Raw genomic sequence first — 7,500 nt, 5'->3', positions numbered from 1 at the left:
AGTATGCACAAAACAAAAATAAGCATATTTTTTTGTTTTACGCCCTGCAACTCTTCCTCAGCCAGGCTTGGGCAGAATAGCAGAGCAAGTAAGGTTAGTAGAGAAAAATGCGCCTCGTCATTAAATTGTACGTTTGTCATGGTAATTAGTGGCCTCTCGGGAGAATTGAGATGACTGCATCTTTGGAGGTATTTGCTAGTACTAGTTACATCTGAGAATCTTAATTGGTTGTTGTAAATAGCCCCGGGACTATGGAACAAAGGATTATCCCGGACACCTACACCGAGGTATTGACGGTGATTCTCAAATATCGCAGAACAGAATGTGATACGATGAGATAGAATGCAATAGAAACAAAGACACAGGAATGGGTTACCTGCTCTTAATGGTCAAAGAACCTTTCATTCGACATTCTGAATTTTAATTCGGAATGAATCAAATCTCCTCAAGTAGATTCGAACCACGACCAGTCAGTTAACAGCCGACCGTTTCACCGCTGAGTTATTGAGGAACAACGAGATTAGATCTCATAGAGTCTCAATTCCTGCTCTCAACCCATGACCATATGAACTCGAAGTTTCCTTCTAACCCCGGAACTTCTTCAGTGGCCCGTTCCATGCCCCATTTCATAGGGAACCTCAAAGTGGCTCTATTTCATTATATTCCATCCAGATCCCAATTCATTTTATATTGTCATTGGATGACAAGAGATGTTGGTTCTAGTCTATCTTTTCTATTTATATGTATATGGAAAGTTCAAAATCATCATATAATAACCAGAAATAGAAAAAGAAAAGGGAGGTTAATGATGATTTTAAAATCTTTTATACTAGGGAATTCCAATAATTTTACATGACGATAATCAATTCGGTCATGGTTTGACAAAATAGTTTTATTTATATTAAATATTACAATTTATTATTATTCGAATTAATATTCGAATTATATAATAATAATTTTTAATATTCTAAAAATAAAAAAAAAAATGAAAATCTATAATCTATAAATTTAATATTAATATATAAATTACAAAATTAAAATAAAATAAAGTAGGAAATTACTAAAATGAATACATAAACTAAATACAATAATAGATAAAACGAGATGCGACTTCCCTAGATATTTTACACTTTCTCCCCACAAAAAACTTGTAATGCCTACTCCATTTGTAATTCCATCGATTACTCGCCTATCAAAAAATGAGTTAGTTCGGCCAATCCTCTTATACCTTTTGTTAAGGATATTGAATAAAACATATCTATAACCACGATTATATGACCAATCATATCAAATATATCATTTTATCCAATAAAAATTTTAGGACCCTTTCACAAATGAATTTAGTAAGTTTAAATTTGTACAGATGAATAAAATTTATATAAAATAATGCCAAATATTCCGAAACAAGCTTATACTCACTGAAAAGTTGCATTTTAAAAATTGATACGAATCCTCAAAATCATTTGAATTTTGATGTAAAAGATTTATAGATGGAGTTAATAATTTGGATTATATCCAAATGCATTCTTCTGATTAAAAGGAATTGCTATAGTCTCAACAAATAAAGTAAATAGAAGCAATATACATAGATAGCATAGTATTATCTGATTCATGAGGATAAGAAAAGCCTTCTTGTAGCCAAAATTCGTAATAGTAATACGAGTTTTTTTCACCAATTGTATATGGCTGCTCGTTGTTATTCATTGTTAATAAAGGAAATAAACGAAAATTTCTGTTAATTATTTTGCTCTTCTTTACCCTATAGTTTTATTGAATAGAAAGAGCTACTTTTTGCCACTATTTTTGAAATGAACGTTTAAATGTCCTTCAAAGTAAGTAAATAGATCCGAAAATATAAAATGCTGTTAATCCGCAGTGGACCAAGCTATTATTGCAAAAAATCGGTGAATACAACCACCGTCACTAAGAATTTCATCTTTGGACCAAACAAGCAAAGGTGAATACCGCAAAGAGAAAGTGTACCTACTAAAAAGCAATTTGGGTAACGGCACGCTTTAAACCGCCCATAAAAACCATATTCTGGCTTTTCTCGAGAATATCCAACAATAGCTTCCATGGAATGAATAATCGATCCGATGCTAAAAACAACAACGCTTTTGAATAAGCATGAGTAAATGAAATAAAGCGGCTCGATAAGACCCTATACCTAGAGCTAACATCATATAACCAAGTTGGGACATTGTAGAATAGGCTAAACCCTCTTAATATCGTTTTGAGCAAGGGCTAAAGTAGCCCTAATAATACTGTTATTATACCTATCAAAGATATTAGATTCATTATGTAAGGTATAACTATAAAAAAGGGAAGCAGGCGGCTACAAGAAAATTCTGCAGCTACCATAGTGGCAGCATGTATAAGAGCCGAAATAGGAGTAGGCCCTCCATGGCATCAGGTAACCATACATGAAGAGGAAATTGAGTAGATTTAGCAACTGCGCCGCAATAATAAAGAGGTACATAGCTAACAATAAAATGAACCTCATTATTATAAATCAAGCAAATATTTTGAACAAATCTTGAAATTGAAACTTCCTGTTATCCAATAAAACCTAAGATTCCAATAATAAACCAAAAATCGCCTATCTGATTAGTTACAAACGCTTTTGACAAGCGTTTGCCGCAGCGGGTCGTGTGAACCAAAACCTATTAATAGATAAGAACACATTCCAACTAATTCTAAAAAATATAAATTTGTATCAAATTACAACTAGTAACTAATCCCAACATTGAAGTATTGAACAAACTCATATAAGCAAAAAAATCTCAAATATCCTTCATCATGAGACATATAATTGTTACCATAAATAAGAACAAAATTCCAACAGTAGTGATTAATATTGACATAATAGAGTAAGTGAATCAATAAAGTAGCCAAACTCGAAAGAAAATCATTATTGATGGTCCAAGACCATACATATTGATAGATAGAACTTCCATTTATTTGCTGAATAGACAGATCGAGCGAAAAATCATAAATCTATACTTAATAAAATATTGGGAGCCCACATACGACGAAGATTTTTGTTGCCGTCGAAAAGAGAGTCCCATTCCTATTAAAATAGGGATGGGAAGGAACAAAAGGTATGATCCATGAATATTGATCTGCATGCTCCATAAAACTTTTTTGTTATTCTTCTTAATTAATCGTTTTGATTCACCGGTTTTATTCTTTTGATTGAAAAGGAGAACAAAATGATTGAAAAGGAGCAATAAAAAATCGAGAGATTACAAAGTTAACTGAATTTTCTATTCTTAATTTTTTAATTCGCAACTATTTCAAAAATATCAAATTTCGTTAGAAGTAATCAAATGATTCGTTGAGTTACTATAATGAAAACAAAAGAATTCTTTTTTCATTATAGTATTATTTTCTGAAAATATCAATTATTATTTATTATTACATATTACAATAATTTCTATTTACAAGTTAGATACATCGATCAAAAATACAAAGAATTTCCAAAAAAGTATGATAAACTGCAGAATGTCCTAGAACTTAAAAGAAAACGAATTATTTGAGTTTGTTTATTCGAACTTATTAACTAGTTCATTTTCATCGTGAATTGATTGATTGTCTTCCACCAATAAATGAACCTTTCTTGTAAAGACTCATCCGATATTTTCTTTATATTTACATATAATTAAAAGAAAATGACTATTAATATAATAATAAAATATTTTTTTTTCAAAATTATGTATCCTTTAACAGATTAACTATGAGTCTCATTCGAATTTGGTTGAAATGAAAATTAGGCATACTCTCGAGCTTGACCAATTTATGGAAAAATAAAATTCAAGTTTGCATAGGTAGATAAAATGGGTTTTATACTTTTATTTTGATGAAGTTTTCATGTATAAATGAGATGTATAAATTATAAAATGTAAGACAACAAAAATCATGTAGATAAAAAGAAAGACTTTTTGTGTTTTTTGATTTCATCAATTCGATTTATATATCATAATAGATAGATCCTATTCTATCCTATAGATTTGAATGGATATAAAAAAGAAAGGTACCAATAAATTAAATACAAATTCTTCTTTTTTTCTGGATAGTGTATGAATATAAATAAAAAGGTTATATCATATTGTTTTTTTGTTCTAGAATAGAAGCATTTTATGCGATTTTCCATCTCTATTCATTTTTATAATTTGTATTAATATATATAATTATAATATAATTTATAAAATCTATAGGAATAGATAAATAATGACATCAAAAGACTGATCGTTTTGTTTTAAAAATAGATGTCTTTGACATCCAACTATAGCACTGAATAACTTTTTTGAATGGCAGTTCCAAAAAACGTACTTCTACATCAAAAAAGCGTATCTGAAAATGTTTGGAAAGAAAGGATATTGGGTTATGGCCTTGAAAGCTTTTTCATTAGCCAAATCTCTTTCTTACGGGAATTCAAAAAGTTTTTTTGTACGCCAAATAAATTTGGAGTAATCTGAATTGGTTTAACTCGAATAGGACAAAGGTTTTACTTTTGAATTTTTGAATATCTTTTTTCATTTCGGGGAGGATTCTTATTTTCCATCGCCCATTTTATATTTGTTAGTGTTATAATAATTTGTTATTTTATTCAATTTATAATAATAAATAATTAAATAATAGAATATAATAGAATAAGAATTTTTTCTATTTATACATATGGATCGCGTGAGCACATATATATAAGAGTTTAACTGGATTGTCGAAACTAACCCATTAAGTTTCAATTTTGTAACTTTATGAATCATTATTTCTCTGAATTACTATATCTCCTTCCCTGTTTTCAACCCAATGGAGAAACCCTTTTCTAATTTAGTGGATACAAATAATGTATCAATTTGAAGTGATCTAAAGAAATCCTATGTTTAAGAAAAATGTAAGAAAATAAATCACATATTTTTAGAATTCGAAATACTTTTTTGAAGTATGGTACAATTATGACAGAATCGAAACGCTTTTTATATAACGTAACGGTACAACCCAATATCTAGTTGGTTTGATAAACTTAAACAACGCAAAATGCTAACGATTAATACAAAATTACATAAATCTTTTGAAATCGTTATGTGGTGCTGAAATTGTGGATCTCTAAAAATCATATTTTTTCATTCATTTATTCAATAATTAATAAGCATTTTATAGTTTTATAGATTCAAAAACTACAAAGAATGAGAAATGAATCATTAAAAATGAAAATGATAAAGAACCCTTTTTGTTTTGTTGAATTTTATCTATGAATTGAAGTTACAACTAGTTAGTTTAGTTCCAATAAAGGAGTTCTCTTTTAGGAAAACACAAACTAAAAAAATCTCTCATTGACGACCTAATTAAATAGAAAGGATAATTAAATAAATAAATGATACAATAAATACTAAAGATTCCTTTTGAACCTTCAAATTATATTTCAACGAGTTGTTATTTATCAATAAAAATTAAATGCTTCCTAACAAATTTGACATTTTACATTGAATTGACTCCCTTCACCTTCAATCTCGACGATTGACTAAAAATGGGTTATTATGATTTCGAGCAAGCCATGGTGAAATCGGTAGACACGCTGCTCTTAGGAAGCAAAGTAGAGCATCTCGGTTCGAGTCCGAGTGGCGGCATAGTATCTTCTAAAAGAGATAGAATAAGTCCTATAATGAAAATGAATTTCATTCCTGATTTCCATTCCATAAAATCTTGAAACCCAGGCTTTTTTCATAATTTTTATGATTTTTCAACTTTAGAATATATTAACTCATATATCTTTTTCAGTCGTTTCAATTGTAATTACAATTCATTTTTAACCTTATTCTTATTAGTAGATGAAGTCGTAGGACTATATGATTCATCAGAAAAGGGCATGATAGTCACCTTTTTCTGTATAACAGGATTATTAGTCACTCGTTGGATTTATTCAGGACATTTCCATTAAGTGATTTATATGAATCATTAATCTTTCTTTCATGGGGTTTCTCCTTATTCATATGGTTTCTATTTAAAATTTAAAAGCGCAAAATAATTTATGCAATAACCGCACCAAGTGCTATTTTTACCCAAGGCTTTGCCACTTGGTCTTTTAACCAAAATGCATCAATCTGCAATATTAGCACCTGCTCTCAATCCCAGTGGTTAATGATGCACGTAAGTATGATGGTATTAGGCTATGCAGCTCTTTTATGTGATCATTATTATCAGTAGCTCTTCTAGTCATTACATTTCGAAAGGCCATAAAGATTATTGGTGAAAACAATAATTTTTCATTTTCGTTTGGGAAAATCCAATACATGAATGAAAGAAGCAATGTTTACTAAACACTTATTTTCTTCTTCTAAAAATTATTACAGATATCAATTGACTCAACAATTGGATCGTTGGAGTTATCGTATATTAGTCTCGGTTTATCTTTTAACCATAGGAATTCTTTCGGGAGCCGTAAGGGCTAATGAGGCGTGGGGATCATATTGAATTGGGACCCCAAGGAAACTTGGCGTTTATTACTTGGACCGTATTCGATTTATTTCATACCCGAACAAATTTGAAGGTGTAAATTCCGCACTTGTGGCTTCTATGGATTTCTTATAATTTGATATGCTATTTGGGGTCAATCTATTAGGAATAGGTTTACATAGTTATGGTTCATTTACATTAAATTAACATCTAATTGAATTGAATAAAGAGGCTAGGCCTAACAAATACTAACACAGGAGCGTATATATTATATATAAGTATAAGAAAACTTATTGAGTGTCAAGAACCTTTTGAATCGCTCCACTACTTGATTCAAAAGGTTCTAACAAAAGCCAAAGATGTCTGATTAAAATTCAATTTAATGCTTTTACCTTTTACTTAACTTAAACTTAAGAGAAGAAAAAGACTTTTTTTTTTTCATTGTACAACGACCAATTTTAAAAACCATAGGATTTGATTTTTTTATTCATGAAACTATCTATAAAAATAATTATATAGAATAGTTTCGACTTTCTCACCTGATAATGAGAGAACGAAATCCGGATAAATACCAATACCTATTACTGGTAGAAAGATAGAGATCGAAACAAATAACCTCGTGGTCCAGAATCAAAAAATAAGAACTTGGAGCATTAAATAGCTTGTATCCAGAACATTTGACGACATAGATAATGAATAAATAGGAGTTAATATCATTCCAATTGCCATTACGAAAGTAATTAGTATTTTGGCATTAAAAAATATTTTTGGCTGGTAATTATTCCAAAAAAGACTATCAATTCTGCAACAAAACCACTCATGCCCGGTAATGCAAGAGAAGCCATGGATAAGATACTGAACATCGTAAATATTTTGGGAATCGAAACGGCCATTCCGCCCATTTCGTCGAGATAAACAAGACGCATTCTATCATAACTCGTTCCTGCCAAGAAAAAAGTGGCACCGATAAAGCCATGAGATATTATTTGTAAAATAGCTCGTTGAGTCCTGTATCAGTTATCGAACCAATTCTATAATTATGAAACC

This window comes from Gossypium arboreum, unplaced genomic scaffold (genome assembly GCF_025698485.1).
Source record: "Gossypium arboreum isolate Shixiya-1 unplaced genomic scaffold, ASM2569848v2 Contig00484, whole genome shotgun sequence".
Taxonomy (NCBI): Eukaryota; Viridiplantae; Streptophyta; class Magnoliopsida; order Malvales; family Malvaceae; genus Gossypium; species Gossypium arboreum.
This window is presented reverse-complemented; position numbering follows the sequence as displayed.